The sequence below is a fragment of the Pinus tabuliformis genome, chromosome J, assembly GCF_031772625.1.
Source record: "Pinus tabuliformis cultivar Carrire ecotype Pingquan chromosome J, CPIR1, whole genome shotgun sequence".
Taxonomy (NCBI): Eukaryota; Viridiplantae; Streptophyta; class Pinopsida; order Pinales; family Pinaceae; genus Pinus; species Pinus tabuliformis.
In genome coordinates this window covers 1387583274-1387604863 of record NC_142295.1, presented here as the reverse complement: position 1 = coordinate 1387604863, position 21590 = coordinate 1387583274, and positions in this window count along the sequence as shown.

The window sequence follows — 21590 nt, the reverse complement described above, 5'->3', positions numbered from 1 at the left end:
CTCTTTAATGATTTTCAAAAATTCATGTCTCTCAAATTTATATAAGGAGATGCTTTGAGCTTTCACATGTATCATTTTCACTATTTTGAAGTTTGTGAGAGCTTGCTGGAGCTAAAGAGGAGCAGATTTTCCACAGACCATTGCAAGAGATCTGGGCAACCATTCGACATGCTGTCAGTCCCAAGTGAGAGATAAAACCTTGCTTTATGCGTTACAAAACCTTTCTTAACAATTTTATGGGTGGAATTTTGTAGATTTGAGGTGCTCTAAAGCCTTATTTGCGCACTAACGCCATCCAGATGGCCAGTAGGGAGCATTAAACGCTCTGTACGAGCCACTGGAGGACGTTAATCATCCCTATGCAGCACTGGGGGTAGCGTTAGGGCTGTAGGGCACAGCGAAAACCCTCATGCATGGATTATTTAAGTGATTTTTCCCCATTTTAACTGTTTTTAGGGTTATTTTGTGCAGGTTTCAGGCTGAAATGGCTCACCTACGGAGAGAACAGGCCCACGACAATGAGGAATTTTTGATGCGAAATGATCTAGCACGCATACTTGCATTGCACCGCTACGGTTTATTGAAGTATGCAAAGCTAGAGTTGATGAAAGGACAGGAGGATTTACTGACATGGATCATCCAACACTGGGATGAGCATGAGCAAGTGTTCAGGATTGGAGATTAGGTGCTGACGATTGAATGGGATGACATTTACTTTTTGACTGGTTTGTCGTGTTGTGGGGCACAAGCAAACCTCACCAGTGGCAGGTCAGATCCACGATCTACCTCAGAGCTCGTACAGATCTACTGCATCCCTGAGAGTGGACTAGTCAGCAACAGAGTCCCTATAGAGAGGATTCGATCTCGATTTATGAGGGTAGTTTTATGGTTGATTGTTCAGTTGGTGAGGTCAAAAAGTACCCACGTAGCGATAAAGACCCAACTGTTGCTTGCGGTTGACTATGTCCAGCCACAGATGTTCAATTGGTGTGAAGCAGTGCTTTGCCAGTTGAAGGTAGAATTAACAGCATGCAAGACCCGTACCCAACATAGTTTTGGGTACGGTACTATCATATTCTCATTTTTCCTTGAGAGGGTACTTGTCATGCGCCCACGGATGAGCTTAGGTCCCTTTGACCTGAGGGAGCCAAGGCAGGGTCACTGGTCATCACTCGATCCTCGCATAGGAGGAGGACCGCTCCGGCACTTCTTTGACGAAGACTTCTTCCAGTGGCTCTGTAGCCAAAATGTGATTGTTGATGACTATGCCTATGAAGGCATGGACTTTACCAGTGACCCAGACTTGATGCTACCGCCCAGGACCAATTGGGGTCCTCAAGGTGAGAATAATATTAATGGTACTTAAGTATTTTTACGCTTTCGAATGTATATGCAATGTTTTTTAAAGGTGAAATAAGAACTGACATGAAACTTTTATGCTTAACACAAATGTGGCACTAGTACAACCTACAGGCGAACCTCGCTATGTGCGATGAGGCAGCCAACTACTTGCTGGAGGGGGTGATGCCGACAGTCTCTACGAGGTTCTAAGGAACCTAGAGGGTTTAACTATGGGTGTCCCCCCCTTCCTATGAGGGAGATTCCTGCTCATATGTAGTAGCACACCGTTGGTGTACCTGAGCGGTTTCTGGTTCCTCTTCGAAGGGTAGCTAGAGCTATTTTAGCTTTTCTGGAGCAATAGGCTCTTTTTAGCAGGTGTTTTGGCATAGCCATATGAGTGCTTGTAGCTGGGCTTTGAGCCATTTTGTACTTAAATCATCCAAGTTTTGGAATATTTTGATGTAAAAAACTAGATTTCGATCTATATATATATATATCTATATATATATATATATATATATATATATATATATATATATATATATATATATATATATATATATATATATATATATATATATATAGATATATCCAGATATTTTTGGTATTTTGGTGGTGTATATGTGTTTTTAAATGTTTTTTTTTGTAACAAATTTTTAACTTTAGTAAATGTTTTTACTTCTCATTCATGATGCTATAAAGAATGATACAAATTCCAATCCAATACATAGTTAGCTAACAAATCACCAACTGTCTTTAATTCTCGAGGAACATGCTCATATGTGATTTCAAATTGACATTCCAAGAGTCGCACCCTTAGATAGTTACATAACAAGGCTAGATTACGAACATGATAATGGTTTTTTAATTGCATAATGACTAGCTGGGAGTCTAACCTGACCACCAAATTGGAGATGCCCCTTGATGACACTTCCATGAGAAGCGAAACGATGGATGTGTACTCGGAAATATTGTTGGTGGCGGTACCAAGAAAGACCCCTTGGAGCAAAATAGTTCCGACTCAGGTGTGTAGATGACCCAAGCAGCTGATGCAATGTGCCATGTGTGACAATTGCCACAATTCGCATATCCTACGTATGCTAAGGGGAATGACGACATCTGCATTGCAAGAAGAATGCATGAGACAAGTACTCCACTAAATAACAAAACAATCCAATCACATCAAAAAAAGGTAAGCAAAACTTATGAATACATAAAATTACAAAGCACATGCCCGGTGTAATACTAAGCACAATACTTTTTCAGATAGAGCCCATATTTGTGCTCCTTGAGTGGGATTCCTTCCCGGTCTTGCAGTTCATATGCCCCTATGCGGAGGAGTTTCGTTACGACATAGGGACCTAGCCAAATTGGTTGAAGTGTGCATGCCTCCAAGAGGTTATCTTTTGGATGATAGAGCGATACGAAGTCGCCCTTTTGGAAAGAAAAAAACCTAACCTCTTTTGCAAATTGGGATTGTACTCACTCCTTCTGAGCTGCAAGTGCCAAATCGACATCTTGATCAGTTTTATCTAGCTGTTTAAGGTGTAGTAGGCATTCTTCTTTGGCAGTAGGGTCGGGCATGGGTTCAACGGCTATTTCTAGGGAAGGGATCGGCCACCCATTTTGTTTTGCTTCATTGTAAAGTTGGATCTCATGTGCAAAAAATGACGGATTAAAGTCAGGCATTTCCTTGTGAGACCAAAAAAATTCATCATGGAATTCCTCATATATGCAGGTGGAGCTCGCAATTTCCTCAGGACTGCAATTTTCTCACATTTGGCTGTTTTCCACGATGCCTATCGTGATTGAAATATCTATGGGCAATGACTTGGAAGTGTCGCCCATGTTTCCTTCCACTTCCAAAGTTTGGAAGATTGCGTATGGTGAGGAAACAATTTCTGGTAAGTCAAAGGACAGGTTTTGAAGTTGCATCATGTTTAAATCAGATATCGGGACACGATGGTGCCAATCCTCCCAATCGTTCTCTCCAAAACTCATAATTTCTTGAACAGCTTCGTCCATAGGTATGATTTGTTTGAATGGATCTAAAGGAGGAACGATTATGGGAAGGGCGGTGGTACCATCAGCGATAACCAACATGACCAGAGATGTGGATGCGGATTGAATGCCTTGGTAGGCTGATTCAGCTGGTGATAGCGGCATCTGGTCTCCGAATGTGTCAAGGTCTGAAGGAGCCGTTAGGATCCAGGGATTAGTCAGTTCATGAGGAATTGATGAAAGCATGTTGACCGATTGTGAAACCTGGGGTGGCTAAAGAGGAAAAAAACCCATAAGGGAAGAAGACTTTAGTTGACAGTGTTATCAGGAAAACTAGTTGCCATTCAGAGCTACTAGTCCCACTAAGATGGGTAGCTATCTTAGACACAAACAAACTAAATTTACTTGTGTTTTCCTTTATGAGAGATATATGAGAGAGAAGTAGAGAGTACCAACCTTAGTCTTTTGTTTGGCTCCTTTCTTGTTTCCTCACTCCTTTGACAGAACTTCGCCACTCCTTCCTTACTTGTCCCGCTTCAAAGAACACCTGTAGATTCAAAGCAGCATAATAACATCAAAGCATAGAGACCTATAACCATAAACAATATAGGATTAGATGTATATTAACCATACAAATTCATATGCCAATACAAGATTCAGAGATATACAAGAATATGGAGGAAAACTCAAATAGATTTATTGATAGAAGTAGTAGAAGAGAGGATTACAACCCATTGGTCTGACCCAGCACCATCCTCCCAGCATGAAAGCCCTCTTCACCTCATGAAAATCTAGATCACCCAACACTATGATGTTTCACAGAGAAACCAACAGCACTTCCTTACAAAATAAAAAATTCCAGCCTTTGGATCTCTAGGATGAGGGATCCATATATAGATATTTTTAGGTGGGTGAGTCAGCTTCTGGGATTTTGATTAGTTTCATCTCATTGATAGTTCTTGGTTCCACTTGGAGATTTCATGATCTCTTACTCATCCCTAGGCGAATTCAGAGAGGCAAGTGTCAAATGGGCAGTTTCTAGAAGATTCTCTGGGTTTCCACCTAGCCAACTCTCTCTGCCATTTGTCTGCTCTCGCTCATCGCACCCTACAGAAGGGATTTTTAGTATGCATCACACTTTCTGCATGTAGTAGGTGAGATGCATCGCACCCTTAGCACTCAGCAATCTGTATGGTCCAGTTTTAACCAGTTCTTAGTAGTTTTTCAGGGAGAACATTTGGGAGATGATGTAATCAGCTGACCTTGTTCCTTTAGGGTATGAAACAACACTTTTAGGGGCTTAGAAGCCCTTGGTTTATGGACATATGAGATTGGGGTTGCAGTGCCCAAATATTCTATAACAGTTTCCCCCTAAAGCATGAGGTTGTAAATCTTCTGATGTCGGGTGAAATGCTTTATCATGAGGATCCAAGGTTTTTCGAACTAGAAGGTGACCCATAATAAGATATAATATAATACATTATCTTCATAATATTTTCATGATTTATCTAAGGCGGGCATTCCCATGCTCACCTTTATAAATTCATTTTCATGTACATAGGACAGAAAATCGTCTGTGTGGCAGACTGATGATTCTGGTAGAGCCATCATCCCTTAGCTTGGATGATTATCTATGCAACTATGATGTAAATTTGATGTCTTTATTTTCCTAAATAAATCGCAGCCCAGATGGATGAAACTAGATCTGGGGTCTTCAAACTCATTCAATCTTTGCCCGAAGTACAAGTCGATCCATGTGAAAGGATGTTCTAATGTCGAACATGGAAAGACATCACTTGATTACCAGTCAATGATGTAAGCTATTAACAAGCATGAGAGGAATCACCGATAATGATAATGACCCTCAAGGTACTACAGTACAATTCACGTGGTGCGAATACATGATTCGATGTCGAACACCATGCAAAATCTTTCGATTGAAGGCCATTGATGTAAACCTGTCGCCGAAAGTGAGAAACTTGCCATTGAGGCATGCAAGCTTCCAAGTACTGAAAGGGTTGTTCCTAAGTCAACTTCTTGGATAATGAGTTGATGTCGACAAGAAGTGACCCATCGTAAGAGGGCCTTAATGAATCCCACATCTACGACACGAAACAGAGCAAATGATTTTGTGGAGGTGAAAACGAACTGATGATACAAGGTTCAGGGTGGTAGTCATGAAAGAATGAAGCGCGAAGGTATTGTAGTGGATGAGACATAAGCTAGGTTGGTGAATTCTCTAAGCGTCTTCTCTTGAACATATCGGTGACACTGAAATGGATTGGTAGCCTTAACCCCAAAAATGGATGGTACAGAGGACCAATGGTGATATGACCAGTGAACAGAATAACCCAACACGACTCAATCATGGTGATGGAGTGAAAGTTTCATGTTCAAGAGCGACTTGCTACCAATAAAGTTTCTTCAAGTTTTCTTCCCAATTTTTCCCCAGTCATTTCTGACTAGTACATCTTTATTTTTGTCAAGCTTGAGGAGGATAACATATGCTTATTCTATAATTTTCCCTTCAGGCAAACCTGTCGCTATGTTTTAGTGAGCCTAGCGACAGTGAAACTCGCTCTTGTCTGCATGGACAAGTTTGTTGCTATTATTTTAACGAGTTTAACGATAAAGATAACTCGGTCCTTTTCAATTTTAGAGAGTCTGAAAAGAGACGGAAAGGAAACTCCAGTAATCATTTTTCGTAATATAATCCCGTGAGTCCAAAACAGTATAAAATAATATGAAAGGGATGAATTTTCGATAGTTTTAACGAGCCGAACAAGACAAGCACTTGATCTTTTTGTGTAATGATCCCTCAAGTCCAAAAAGATTAAAATATAGAGGAGGGATGGCACTTCCAATGACTTTAATGAGCTAGAGAGGTCAATTGCTCAACAACCTTTTCATATTTTACGAGTCAGATGAAAAGAGCTTAAAGGAGACTCATTTTTTGAGGAACGAGTGATGTTTTTGGATAGCGATTGTTTCCCAGTAAGGTTGGAACTTTTCAATCATGGTAGTGTAAAGAAGGTGGCTAATAGAATCACTCATCGCAGTTGTTCCTCAAAAGGGGTAAACAATCAAATGGGGGCATATGATCAGCTAAAAAAGAGTGGAGGTGATGGTAAGAACATGACCAAGGTTCAAAAGCTAATAATTATGCGATCACAATGGTTATTTACCGAAGGGTGGGTTCTGTTATCTCAAAATCAGACCCTGATAGGCTGCTGGTCAGGTCGATTCTAAGTAACTGTTTCAAACCAATCTTTAGACTAAGGCTTAGCCTCCTCAGCCTGAGAGGGCTCTCTCAAAGGGTTAATGATTTAGATTAAATATATGAATAGATGGCTAACTCTATGGTTTGTAATTGTATATGTTTATAGGTTGAAAGATGAAGGCTGGATACCATTGGGCTATGGAGTCAAAGTATGTTTCAGTACCACAACAAGATCAGCTTAACATGAAGTTAGGGCATTCAACATTTGAATATTCAGAACACAACACACATATGGAACCACAGCTCATAAGTGCACACAGGAAGTCAGAGCACAATCAGTGAATTCTGAGTGATTGTACACCTATGCAACTGCAAACAAAACTAAGGAAAGGACAAAACACATTCTGAATATAAGAAATCCTTCATGAATCCTGAGTAGTGAAGCCAAAGCATTCTACCTAGCATGGAAGTCAAGGGATTATAGAGTTCAAGTGTAGAAATGACAATACAAAACAGTGAAACATAGTAAGTTTATCTATGAAGGAAGTCAGAGCATTAGTGATGAATTATGAGTATCATAAGTAAACACCACTACAATGTAAGTATTGGAATATGCCATCATAACAAGAACATACAAGAACTCTTCATGAATCTTGAGTTGTCTAAGTAGAAATCTGCATTAGGTTAAAAATATACACAGTCTGCACATAGAGCAGCAGCTGAGCCAAAAAGTTTCCAACCCTTTGCTAATTCGACCTCTTGCTCTATATAAAGCATTTACAATTAGTATTCCATCATCCCTCATCAAGATAATTCCAATTTTCCATCAGTGACACCTATTCTAACCATAAAACAAACCATTAATTAGAACTAGCTGTTAACTAGGAGTGCTAGTGACCTAATACAACTAGGAGTGTAACTCCTTATTATGATTACAACAACCTTATATAAACATTTAAAGAATTATTTGACACCTAACACTCCATGAAGTCGAATTTGATGAAGCCTCCCACGTGGTCACCCAACTGCTGATGACAAACCCTAGAAATTAGGGAACATGTTTCCCTGTTTTTAGGTTTAGATCCTTGCAAATTTCAGAGCCTTTATCTCTTCATCCATGACACATTTTACGAAACTGAAGGAGGTTTTTGTAGCCCATGTTGTATAGAACAAAAACCTCTCTTGGTTTTTTAAAAAATTCCTCCAGCTGTTCAGAATCTGTCCTTGAAAAACAGGTGTAAAACAGGAGATGAAAAACTGCACCTACAGCAGTTTCGTAGCGCAACTTTGGTCCTTCATTTCTCCCCGATCATAATTGATTTGAAGAAAGTAGAAGAGGTTTTTTTACATCAGTATCTTAGGAATGAAAACCTCTTTCACTTTTCAGAGATGAGTTTTCAACTACTCAGAAACTCTTCTGGACGTTGACTATTAAAAACAGGGAAACAAAACTCCTCCTTTTTAGAGTTTCATTCTTATGTTCATCTTCGAATCCTTCTGCTGACCATACTATCTCTTTAACCACATGAAATGCATTAAATCAATCATATACCCTTCTCAAATACTTGTGCTAAGACAAAAATTCTTTAATGGCGCCTGGAGCATTATGAATCAATACTAACTATGAGATAATGACCATTTTCATAACATAGAGTTTAGAGTTCATGAATGTCCTTCCTGTCCTTGTTTTGCCTTTGCTTGATGTTTATACCTTGTAAGTAATCCCTTTCAACTGCCCATCCTCAAAAATATATCCTTTTGTCTTACAAAAATGATCCATCAAATCACAATATGAAGCTACAGCAGTTTCGTAGCGCGCTACAAAATTGTTGTGCATTAGGCATCACTTACAGCAGTTTCGTAGCGCGCTACGACACTGCTGTGTAATTTCAAAACACAGCTTTAAGACCAAAATTTAACCTTTTTGAGTCTTTCTTTTTCTTGAAATGGCTTTCTCCACATGTCATGAAGCTTGTTCAAAACTGAATATAATAAACACCATTCTTCAAGGAAAACTTTCAAAATGTAATCTATATCAAAATTTAGGATTACCTTACATGCCTTGCTTGAGCCTTCAAAGAACTCTGATGTATGCTGACCCTGAGTTTGCCAAGTGCTTCTTATGCATGAAAGGAGTATGAGAATAACCAAGACCAATTCTCCCTTACCTTACCCTTTTCCTTTGAAATATTTTCAGTGATAACAGTGGCTCCACTTGGGATAGTGTGCCCTTGTGGTACACTAAGAACTCGTAGGTCTAGTGCCTTATCCATTTATGACAAACAAAAATTTGCTTGACAAGCATCCATTTCAAGCTTCTTGGGCCTTCACCTCGGGCTTAAACTTGATGATCACTGTGGGAAAAAGAAATCTACCACTACTGAAAAAATGCTCAGTCAACCTTGAGCTTCTTTGCATTTTCCTACCTACCTACCCTAACAATTCAAACTTCTTTCAGCTCAATCAATGTGAAATTTCCAATGTAGCCAATGATTTGTCTTATCTGATATTTGAGTCTTTTGACTGCATTGGAATTTAGAGCCACAATGATATTGTGATGACCACTGCCACTGAAATTGCCTCTGATCTTCATAGAAAAACTGAAACACTGGAGAGTAAAACTCTTCCATGTATTTAGCTATAGGATCCCAGAATACCTGATCAGCTTGATGATTCTTGTAACTTTCTAGTTGTGCAAACTGATCTTCAACAACAGTGTATACTTCCTCAAACGTGAAAGAGAAAGGAATCAACACTCTCTCCTTGTGTTCTGCCATAGAAAGCTTGTGAAAATAATGATCATGATTATGAAAACTACATGCCTGAATTTGACCTTGTAAACCTTCAATGTCTTTTTCAATGTCTTTAGAAAATTCATCCAAAAATTTCATCTTATCCTCTACCTTACACTCAAATGACTTTAGATATGAGGACAAGGACAAAGAAAAATTTTCGTTTGTTTCTCCATTACTATGATCATTATTCCATTGTTTGAAACCTTGAATTGAAGGAGATTTTGCCACCGCATCTGATCTATCTATCCATTCCTCCAAAAACATAAGCCAAAAGTCTTCAAATGACTTAATGGATTTGGCAGGAAAGCTTTCAATCCATTGTTTACATTTCCCTTGAAGTGAATCATAGAACAACATAATGCAAACATCCTCATGCTTAACTCTAAGAAGCTCTGTAAAATCACAAAAATCTGATATACGCTTCAAAGTTAAACTCAGATCTTCTCCGTTGAATTTTGGACCATTCCTTAGAAAATATGCATCCTTGGGAAAATGATTTGGGAAACCATGAATTCCTGAAAAATCTATGCATGCATACCTTGAGATAAGAATGGTAGCATCTGGGTCCTTCATAACTCCAGTGGAATCACCATGAATGTATGAATTTTGAATTTTTTAACAATGGAGTCGCCAAGGTAGATTTGCAGCCTCAAAAACCTTCTAAGCTCCTGCTACCTTCAGAAGTTCAGCTTCATAATTTCGGGAATGAATAATCTTCAGGCTCCCGGCAGACGCACCAAAATGTTATCTCAAAATCAGACCCTGATAGGCTGCTGGTTAGGTCGATTCTAAGTAACTGTTTCAAACCAATCTTTAGACTAAGGCTTAGCCTCCTCAGCCTGAGAGGGCTCTCTCAAAGGGTTAATGATTTAGATTAAAGATACGAATAGATGGCTAACTCTATGGTTTGTAATTGTATATGTTTATAGGTTGAAAGATGAAGGCTAGCTACCATTGGGCTATGGAGTCAAAGTATGTTTCAGTACCACAACAAGATCAGCTTAACATGAAGTCAGGGCATTCAACATTTGAATATTCAGAACACAACACACATATGGAACCACAGCTCATAAGTGCACACAGGAAGTCAGAGCACAATCAGTGAATTCTGAGTGATTGTACACCTATGCAACTGTAAACAAAACTAAGGAAAGGACAAAACACATTTTGAATATAAGAAATCATTCATGAATCCTGAGTAGTGAAGCCAAAGCATTCTACCTAGCATGGAAGTCAAGGGATTATAGAGTTCAAGTGTAGAAATGACAATACAAAACAGTGAAACATAGTAAGTTTATCTATGAAGGAAGTCAGAGCATCAGTGATGAATTCTGAGTATCATAAGTAAACACCACTGCAATGTAAGTATTGGAAGATGCCATCATAACAAGAAAATACAAGAACTCTTCATGAATCTTGAGTTGTCTAAGTAGAAATCTGCATTAGGTTAAAAATATACACAGTCTGCACATAGAGCAGCAGCTGAGCCAAAAAGTCTCCAACCCTTTGCTAATTCGACCTCTTGCTCTATATAAAGCATTTACAATTAGTATTCCATCATCCCTCATCAAGAGAATTTGAATTTTCCATCAGTGACACCTATTCTAACCATAAAACAGACCATTAATTAGAACTAGCTGTTAACTAGGAGTGCTAGTGACCTAATGCAACTAGGAGTGTAACTACTTATTATGATTACAACAACCTTATCTAAACATTTAAAGCATTCTTTGACACCTAACACTCCATGAAGTCGAATTTTATGAAGCCTCCCACGTGGTCACCCAACTGCTGATGACAAACCCTAGAAATTAGGGAACATGTTTCCCTGTTTTTAGGTTTAGATCCTTAAAACTTGCAGAGCCGTTATCTCTTTATCCATGACACATTTTACGAAACTGAAGGAGTTTTTTGTAGCTCATGTTGTCTAGAACCAAAACCTCTCCTGGTTGTTTAAAACATTCCTCCAGCTGTTCAGAATCTGTCCTTGAAAAACAGGTGTAAAACAGGAGATGAAAAACTGCACCTACAGCAGTTTCGTAGCGCAACTTTGGTCCTTCAATTCTCCCTGATCATAATTTATTTGAAGAAAGTAGAAGAGGTTTTTGTACTTCAGTATCTTAGGAATGAAAACCTCTTTCACTTTTCAGAGATGAGTTTTCAACTGCTCAGAAACTCTTCTGGAAGTTGACTAGTAAAAACAAGGAAACAAAACTCCTCCTTTTTAGAGTTTCATTCTTATGTTCATCTTCGAATCCTTCTGCTGACCATACTGTCTCTTTAACCACATGAAATGCATTAAATCAACCATATACCCTGCTCAAATACTTGTTCTAAGACAAAAATTCTTTAATGGCGCCTGGAGCATTATGAATCAATACTAACTATGAGATAATGACCATTTTCATAACATAGAGTTTAGAGTTCATGAATGTCCTTCCTGTCCTTGTTTTGCCTTTGCTTGATGTTTATACCTTGTAAGTAATCCCTTTCAACTGCCCATGCTCAAAAAGATATCCTTTTGTCTTACAAAAATGATCCATCAAATCACAATATGAAGCTACAGCAGTTTCGTAGCGCGCTACAAAACTGTTGTGCATTAGGCATCACTTACAGCAGTTTCGTAGCGCGCTACGACACTGCTGTGTAATTTCAAAACACAGCTTTAAGACAAAAATTTAACCTTTTTGAGTCTTTATTTTTATTGAAATGGCTTTCTCCACATGTCATGAAGCTTGTTCAAAACTGAATATAATAAACACCATTCTTCAAGGAAAACTTTCAAAATGTAATCTATATCAAAATTTAGGATTACCTTGCTTGCCTTGCTTGAGCCTTCAAAGAACTCTAATGTATGCTGACCCTGAGTTTTCCAAGTGCTTCTTATGCATGAAAGGAGTATGAGAATAACCAAGACCAATTCTCCCTTACCTTACCCTTTTCCTTTGAAATATTTTCAGTGATAACAGGTTCATTTTTTAATGAGCTTAAAATCTGGGGGAACATATGCTCATTGCTAAGTTTATTTTTTAACGAGCTTGAACTTCGCGTAAACCTGCTCATGCCAGTCGTATAATAAGGATGTCTCATCAATAGGTTCATTTTTTAGGGAGCTTGCCCCATTCAAAAATTTGCTCTGGAGCCTTTATTATGCAAGCTAGGAATGACCCACCTATGTGGTTAAAGGGTTGAGAGCCTACAAATTAAGAAAATAAGCCTACAAACTATGGAAACAAAAGATCACTTTTCACTTGCATGAAAAAGGTTTGCATGTCCCCAGGTATAAACGAAAGTAGAGTTTCTAGGTTACCATATGAAAGTTCTCGCGTTTGCAAGATTGCTCCATCCGCATTTGCAGACAAAACACTTCCTTGGATTTGTCAATAGAAATAGACAAAGGTGAATGGTGGGATGCATCCACTCACATAACTTTGACGTGGGAATCTTATTCCAGTCTAATCCCATTTTCCTAAATGGACAGGTGTGTCAGACTAGTCATATATCCTCCGCGGAAACCTACACTATACCTAAATTTTTCCTCCTGAAGTAGACCAGGGTGCATGCCCCCTGGGTTTCCGTCACAATCACTAAATAACTTGTGCTCATCAGGTGGATGAACTGGAGATTGATGAGACATTCCTTGTGTAAAAAGAAAAGTTAGGGATGGCATTTGACTAATAGCTGTGTTTGAACCAGGGAATGAGAGCTGGTCAACTAGGTGGACCACTCTGCCTTCATGTGGAAAACACATCACTCGAAAGAGTGAGGAAACAATAGCTCCCATGCTATAAATATAGTCACATCCAATGAGTAGATTGTAATCTAAAGGTCCTTGGACTACCATCACGTTTAGATGAACGGTTTTCCTTCTCAAATTTATAGGAAAATTTGGAATGATCCCTAACGGTCGACTAGTTCCTTTGTTGAAGCCTATCATATTTCGAATCTTAGGCAAAAGTGATGGCGAACCAAGTTCTTTCCAATTAGTTGAGGAAATGATACTCACAGAAGCCCCTTCATCTATGATAGTACCAACCATGATCATTTTGCAAGCTTGTACTATGATTTGGAAAGGTAAGTTAGATGGTAGGTGGGGTTTGCCTAGTAGATTCCAATCGAAGGAAATGACTAGATTGCTTGGAGGAGGGACTGAATAAATGGTCGGGTAAATCTCTGAAGAAATTCCTTCATGTGGTAAATGAATGAGTAGATTTCCCCCATGTTTGTCGGATTCTATGTTAACAAAAATAATTTGAACGGTGTCATCCCCATTCTCTTTGGTGATTGTATCATCTGAAGGTGGACCTTCTGAAGACAAGACTGGGTCGACTGGCATCTCGACCTGTTGACTTTGGTCTGGTGTGGACTCAGAGGGTTTATCTTCAATGATAGGTGATCCAGGTGGATATTGGTGGACACCTACCAAGTCCACCTGGACCCCCACCATTGTTTCTCTCAGCATTTTCAGTTTCCTTAATTGTAGCACAGCTTACTATTTTTAGCAGTTTTTCGGGTCCTGAACTTCTGGAGCTGTTTTGAGGCCCTAAACGACGTTTTTTGGGAAATCTGGAGGTAACATGGGTCCATGGACCCATGTTTCCCTTCCCAAAGTGGTAGTGCTCAGATAGATATTTCTAACGATCTATAGTACACGTCAAATGGAGATCGTATGCCAAAGTTACGACCCCGGGAAGTTGATGTACCAATTTACCCAAACAGGGCCCACAGTTTGGTGTTTCATCTCCTAGGGTTAGGTTTTGGAATGTGAAGGGTTTTCCATTGTTTCTCAACAATAAATAGGCCTTCGAGTCTCATTGTAAGACAGTTCAGAGGCATGTAGCCACCACATCTCTTCTCAGAGATAAGCTACCATCGCCCTAGCTGGTTTATTTCCATTTCTGGTTGTAAGCATATTTCAGTATTTTCCATTAATGAAATGAAGTATTATTTCCGCTGCATCTTTGTGTATATGGTTATCTCTGTAGTTTGTTGTGTTCCTGTTTAAATCCGGATCAATAGGTGCTTCGACCGACAAAAAAGGTGTGTTAGTCAGATTTTCAACTAGCAATGGACTTGGCAAGAGTTTCTTGTATCCAGGAGGAAGTCGCTGCAGTGACGTAGGACAGTTATCCAAGACTCTTTTAGCTTCGTCCAAGAAGGGACAATGGTGGAGGGCATGATCGCCTTCACACAGTCTATAAGGAAATTTAGATCTTCCTTTCTGTCCATTGACTTCATTTTCATTAGTTGACGATGTACTTTCAACATGATCATCAGAGGTTGAGGACACCAGATTGTGCAAGCGAGGAGACTAGTCCCTTAAGATCCATGGGATGCAAGGAAAATCTCGATGATAGTGGTCTCCTTTGCAAATGACACATGGAGATTTAGGTTTGGATGGTGCAGTGTGTGGATTTTTGCCAGATGATGCATGGCTGCCCCCTTTTGCCATTGGCTTCTTCTTCTTCTTCTCCTTCCCTTTCTTCTTCTTCTCAATTACTTGGTTCTTAGTTTTACTAGGTTCACCAAGCGAAGAGGAAGAAGGAGAGGGAGAAATAAACAAAGTAGAAGGTTGTGGGGTAACTCTAGTATCATCTGGTTGTTGATTTGATTGCTTAGGAATCATGGTATTTTGAACGACAGAGGTTGCGAAAATCCATACTGGCAGGCTAATTGTAAGTCCTGGAAGGGACAATGTAGCCATATGAGGTGCACCAACATCTCCCCAATAGGAGAAGGGACTAGGATTCCCCCTAAGGGGAAATCCTTGATTGGTAGACTCCATTTTCTCAAACTAAGACCAATGAGGGAACAATGACGTTATTCTGATTAAAATAAATTTTATCAGGCTTTGACACAACTTGCTTTTTCAATTTTTAAGAATTGAGAAAAAGCTAAAGATGACTCTAGTCACCTTCGATTTTTAATGAGCTTGAAGTGACAAGTGCTCAGATGGACCTTTCCTTTTAAGGAGTCTGAAAAGGAACGAAAGTGACCTCTCTGGAAATATAGACAGAGGGATTACCAAACCAATCACAAAACTGTAGAATACTTTTTACGGTACGATAGTCAATCTTCCTGAATGTTGTGTTCAGTTCATTACGATCGATAGGGCGGAAAATACAGCTTCCTAAGGATAAAGGATATAGCCTATTGTGGTCTCCCAATATATACTTGACGGTACATGGGAGCACAAGTCCGTACTGGCACTTGTTGTATCAAAGAGGAGGAATCACCCAACCTACGATGAAAACAATAGTTACCAAGCTTTACAATGTTGGAATGCATCTCTAGCCTAGACTTCTAGATGTTGTGCATTAGGTGCCAAAGCATTTTTATGTTCATTGAGTTTTATTTTACGGTTGATCTTTCTTAAGAAGTTTGCCTTTAAGGTTCAACGCGTGATGTAGATATACAATTCCTAAATATGCAATCTAATATGATAAACAGTCGTTTACTTTCTTTTTGCAATGAAAATCCTAGCTACTAAGGAAAGAGAAGTGAAATTCTTTCAACATAGAGCATAGAGCACACACTAAGATGCACTGTCCCAAATCAATTTCTGCATGTAGTCTAAATGCAAATGCACATGCATGTATTTGTTTTCTACTTTATTAATGTGTGGATGACAAAAGAAAACTAAGTACAGATCCAAACTATTTTTCTTTCAAAGTGACAATACTTTCTTTTCAAAAAATGAAAGGAAGACTAAGATGACACTTTGAGATTTCAAATTCAAAAACCAAAAGGAAGACTAAGATGACACTTTGTGATTTTGAATTCAAAAATCGAAAGGGAGACTAAGACGACACTTTGTGATTTTGAATTTAAAATTGCTTTCAACACTTGAAATACTATTAATTCAAATCAAATACAATGGAAAAAGTGTAATCGACTATCAAAAAGAGGAAGACTTTACGACACTCTTTTCTTTGACTAAAAACGACACTTGCCACACTTTCGAATCAAAAGACGACAGTTCGATTAAGCTATTGTTTGCAAAGGAGAATTGTAAATGATGAAAAATACATAAAAACATTCACAATTCTTTATCAATGGAGGTTGAATAATGTAACAGAAGGGAGTTTCAATGGTGATATACTGATCACAAACATCAAAACTACTAAATAAAGCTAAAGACAATGAAGAGAAAACCAAAATCTGGAGGCAGAAACAATTTCACCTAATCATCACACCTGTAACAAAGGGAAATAGGGATGCATCTCACCTACAACACATAGGAGTTGCAATGCATCTAGACTACCAATGAGAGACAGTGTGATGGTCCAGGAATGAGACTGAGCTTGGTTTTTTGCTCACAGTTTGCAGCTTAGTTGAGGGATTTAGGTTGATCTTATGATAGGCAGTAAACACAAAGAATAGGGGCTGATCTAATGAGGTTAATTGAGCTACCACCAAGGCACTTAGGATGTTTGCAAGTGAGTTGTTCAGTTCATAAACAAACCTAGAGATGGACTGAAGTAGCATTGATCTACTTTGTAGTTGCATAGCAAAAGTAGTTCGAAGGCTAGCTGGCTTAACTTCAGGCTCCGTCTGTAGTTTATAAAGCAAACAAATAGAAACAAACAAATAAACTATTTTCTCCCCAACGGAGTTGCCATTTTTCTATTCAAAAAACTAGTGTCCATTCAAAGTTGCTAGTCCTAGTAAGATAGGTAGCTATCTTAGAAACAAACAAACTAAAGTTACTTGTTTTTTCCTTTATGAGAGATATATGAGAGAGAAGCAGAGAGTACCAACCTCAGTCTTTCGTTTGGCTCCTTTCTTGTTTCCTCCCTCCTTTGACAGAGCTTTGCCACTCCTTCCTTACTTATCCCGCTTCAAAGAACACCTATAGAGTCAAAGCAGCATAATACCATCAAAGCATAGAGATCTATAACCATAAACAATATAGGATCAGATGTATATTAACCATACAAATGCATATACCAATACAAGATTTAGAGATATACAAGAATATGGAGGAAAACTCAAATATCTTTATTGATAGAAGTAGAAGAAGAGAGTATGACAACCCATTGGTCTGACCCAACACCATCCTCCCAACATGAAAGCCCTCTTCACCTCATGAAAAACGAGATCACCCAACACTATGATGTTTCATAGAGAAACCAACAACACTTCCTTACAAAATACAAAATTCCAGCCTTTGGATCTCTAGGATGAGGGATCCATATATAGATATTTGCAGGTGGGTGAGTCAGCTTCTGGGATTTTGATTAGTGTCATCTCTTTGATAGTTCTTGGTTCCACTTGGATATTTCATGATCTCTTACTCATCCCTGGGCGAATTTAGAGAGGCAACTGTCAAATGGGCAATTTCTAGAAGATTCTCTGGGTTTCCACCTAGCCAACTGCCTCTGCCATTTGTCCGCTCTCACTCATCACACCCTACAGAAGGGATTTTTAGTATGCATCGCACTTTCTGCATGTAGTAGGTGAGATGCATTGCACCCTTAGCACTGAGCAATCTGTATGGTCTAGTTTTGGCCAGTTCTGAGTAGCTTTTCAGGGAGAACTTTTGGGAGATGATGTAATCAGCTGACCTTGTTCCTTTAGGGTATGAAACAACACTTTTAGGGGCTTAGAAGCCCTTGGTTTATGGACATATGAGATTGGAGTTGCAGTTCCCAAATAGGTCTATAATAGACCGGTACCTATATTGACATAACTATCAGTTCCACCTCCTACTAGGGTTACGGAGCCACTTGGTAATGGTGAATAATCGGGGGTGCAAAAAGACAACTGATCCACTATAATGACCTTTCCATCCAATGGAAATAGGATGATACGAAAAACAGTGGATACGACATCTGTCATGGCATATGTGCAACTGCGACCCAACAACAGATTATAGTCGAGTTTCTTGTCCACGACTTCTACGTCCTCTGTTACTATTTTCCCATACAATGTGATGGTGCCAAAAGTCACAAAAACTCAAAATTGTTCAAAATTTCTTCAAAATTGATTCAAGTTTGGTCCATGAAGCTCTAAAATGAAATTTCAATCAAGGAGGGAGGCCTCAGCTAGAAAGTCAAGTTTATCTTTCTCTTTTGATGGTGTAGTTGCCCCACCATGTCCTTTCACATTTTACTTTGAAGCTATAGCTTTAGAATCTTTTAGGATATATTACATCATAATGGAGATATAAAATAACTTTAGAACCTTTATTGATGATTTTTCCCTATCACTACTCCTTCAAATGATGATTTTGGTGGTGAAATGACTCATTTTCATGCTTTTGACCCTATTACCTAATGACGACACTACATGAATGAATGAGCTAAATGATGACATTTATGACTATGACACCATTTCAATAAGGGATGACCTAAACATGATGATGTCCATTGATAATAAAGGTGAAAAGAGTATTTATAACCTACCTAACCTAACCAGTGACCAAATTTTTATTGAAAACCTATTTGAAACCATAAAAATTTGTAGTACAACCCTATCAAAAACTTTGTAAGAGAATATTTGATCACTAGTGACTGACAAGACTAACAGACAAAAACACATCCAATGCAACACGCGCACTGGCTAATGAAATCGACATGTTGTTTGCAATAGTCTCCTTGGTCTCACCACCGAGGTGCGACAACTTCTCTAGCTTTGTTGGCAATACCAAGCTACGAGGCGATTGTGGCAAGAATCTCAAAGGTGGTGGTACATGCCCAGGGTCCCTACAAACCCCATTGCGCTCATAGGTATGTCTCAATATGGGTCCATAATAACTAGATTCAGTATCAGTGTAATTGACCTCATATGTAACACGAACCCTGCATATAAATGTTTGGAAAAATAAATGATGACCTGGTCATGGTGGGAGAATTGGCCCTAGGCTTCAACGAATCTATCATAAACAAAGGGGGTTGCATCAACACTCCTAAATATTTTAGTGGAATCAAACCTCATTCTCTAGCAGAGCTATCTGGTAGGATGTCAAACATCTCCCCACGAACATCAATGTTTTTGGTGGACTCTTTCACCACCTCCCAAGTATCTATACCTCTAACCTCATTCCTCCTAATCCTCTTTATGGACTGTAGGTGGTGGCTCTGTGGGCCCGACCTCCTGCGTGTCTCGTTCAACCTATTGATGCTATCCAACATCAAAGACAAAATATGATGAGTCAGTGAATTGGCAGCGATGTTACGTATCTCTTCTATGATCCATTTATGATGGGCCATAACATCCTCCAATGTGATATGAAATTTAGCATCGTCCCACAAAGGGATCGATGTTGCACTTTGATCCTCATCTTTGACCCGTTGATGGCCTGCAAATCATAAACATAATTTAACATATATAATTAAAAATCTAGAAGCATAATAACATATACATTAAATTCATACACATCAATTGAAGACAAATTAAAAATCAAAGATGATTTCAAGTCATAAACACATAAACTTTAAAGAGGATTTAAAAATGCAGGAGGTGTACCTGAAATAGGCGAAGAAGGTCCACTAGAGGTAGCATGATCATCAATAGAGACAGAAATATTTCTTTTGACACACCGACTGGCATAAGAGGCAAGATCTATGAGTGGAAAATGAACTCTTGATGGGCTAAATGATATGTCATGAGCCCAACTACGTATAACAAACCGCCTTGCATTGTGATGGCTTGTAGTTGGGGTGCATATATGGGATGCCTCAACACATTACATATAATACATATAAGCTTTAATAGATGAAAAATGTTGACTAAAGTATTACATATAATACATATAAACTAATCCAAGAAAAAAATATTGACTTAAAAAGAATGTGTTAGGTCCCTACGCTACTAGTGTAACCCCTTATTGTTATTATTATTATGCCCCATAGAAGCCCACTACTCTTATTGTTGTGCTCGTACAATATTATTATTATGTAAACTTTGATTGTATTGGGACCCCTTAAACTCCTATATATAGAAAGGAGGCCTTGTCATTTGTATCATCCAAGAAATTTTCATTTATGTAATGTAAAGGAGGTTTCCCCCTCAAAGAGGCTGATGTTTAAGTTGCTGATCTATCTTTTCTATCTTTTTGTGAACTAGTTTCATAACATTTGGTATGAGAGCTTTGGATTCCAGGGTTTCATTGCTCCAAACAGGTCATCATGGAATTTTCACTATAACATTTTCTCTTCAAAGTTTCAGAAGCTAAAACAAAACCCATTTGAGCCAAAATCGTTTTGAACCCTGAGTCTAAATTTCAGATCTTGTCTCTCTATATTTTCGGATATATGATCTGAGGAAGTTAGGGTTTTTGCAAGCTCCAGAATTCCATCGCAAACAGGTCATCATAGAATTTTCGCTATAATTATTTTTCTATGAAGGTTAAGAAGCTGAAATTAAAACCCATTTGAGACAAAATCGTGATGAAGCTCAGTCCCAAATTTTAGATCTTATTGCGCTATGTTTTCGGATATATGATCCAAGTAAGTTAGGGTTTTTTCAAGCTCCCAAATTACATCCCAAACATGTGATCTTGGGAAAATCATCATAACTCTCTCTTTGAGCATTAGATTTAAATTTAGTAAGAAGTTACATAAAGAGAACGGACTATAGTTTTCTTTGTATCGAGTTTAGGTCTGAAGGTTGAAACAGTGACACGTGGCAGGTCGTACAATTTCACTATACTAAACAAGCCAATAATCAGGTCATCGTAGGAGATTTGGCATAAATATTTATTGAAGAATCCGATATTGATCAAATTCGTGGGGTTAGAAAGAGGACTCAGAGGGATACCATAGGAAAAATTTGCAGAACTTGAAGATCTGAAATTATAGAGTTAAAGTCATTTAAATATCTATCTCCTAAAAGCAAGAAAAATAATGACTCGAATCGAGAAAATAGAAACATCTAGTAAGAAAAATTGGATGGATGATTTTAAGAATGCAATCAAAGCTAAGATAAATAGTTTTATATGTGTCATGGAAGCTAATATCGATGGTATGAAGAAGATTTAAAGAAAGGCGTGGAATATTTAAAGAAAGACGTGGAAGGTTTGAAGGAAGGTGGGACAAAGCTGCTACAAGAAAGGCCTCCTAATGACAAAAAGGTAGTAGAGGAAAATCACGGTCAGAAAAAAATAAATGTTAATCATGATTTCATAGAATCTAACATTGGATTGAAGACCCAACATATTCCAAATATCGATATTGGGAAGTTTTATGGCAAGGATCCCATAACATGGATACTACAGATCGAGCAATATT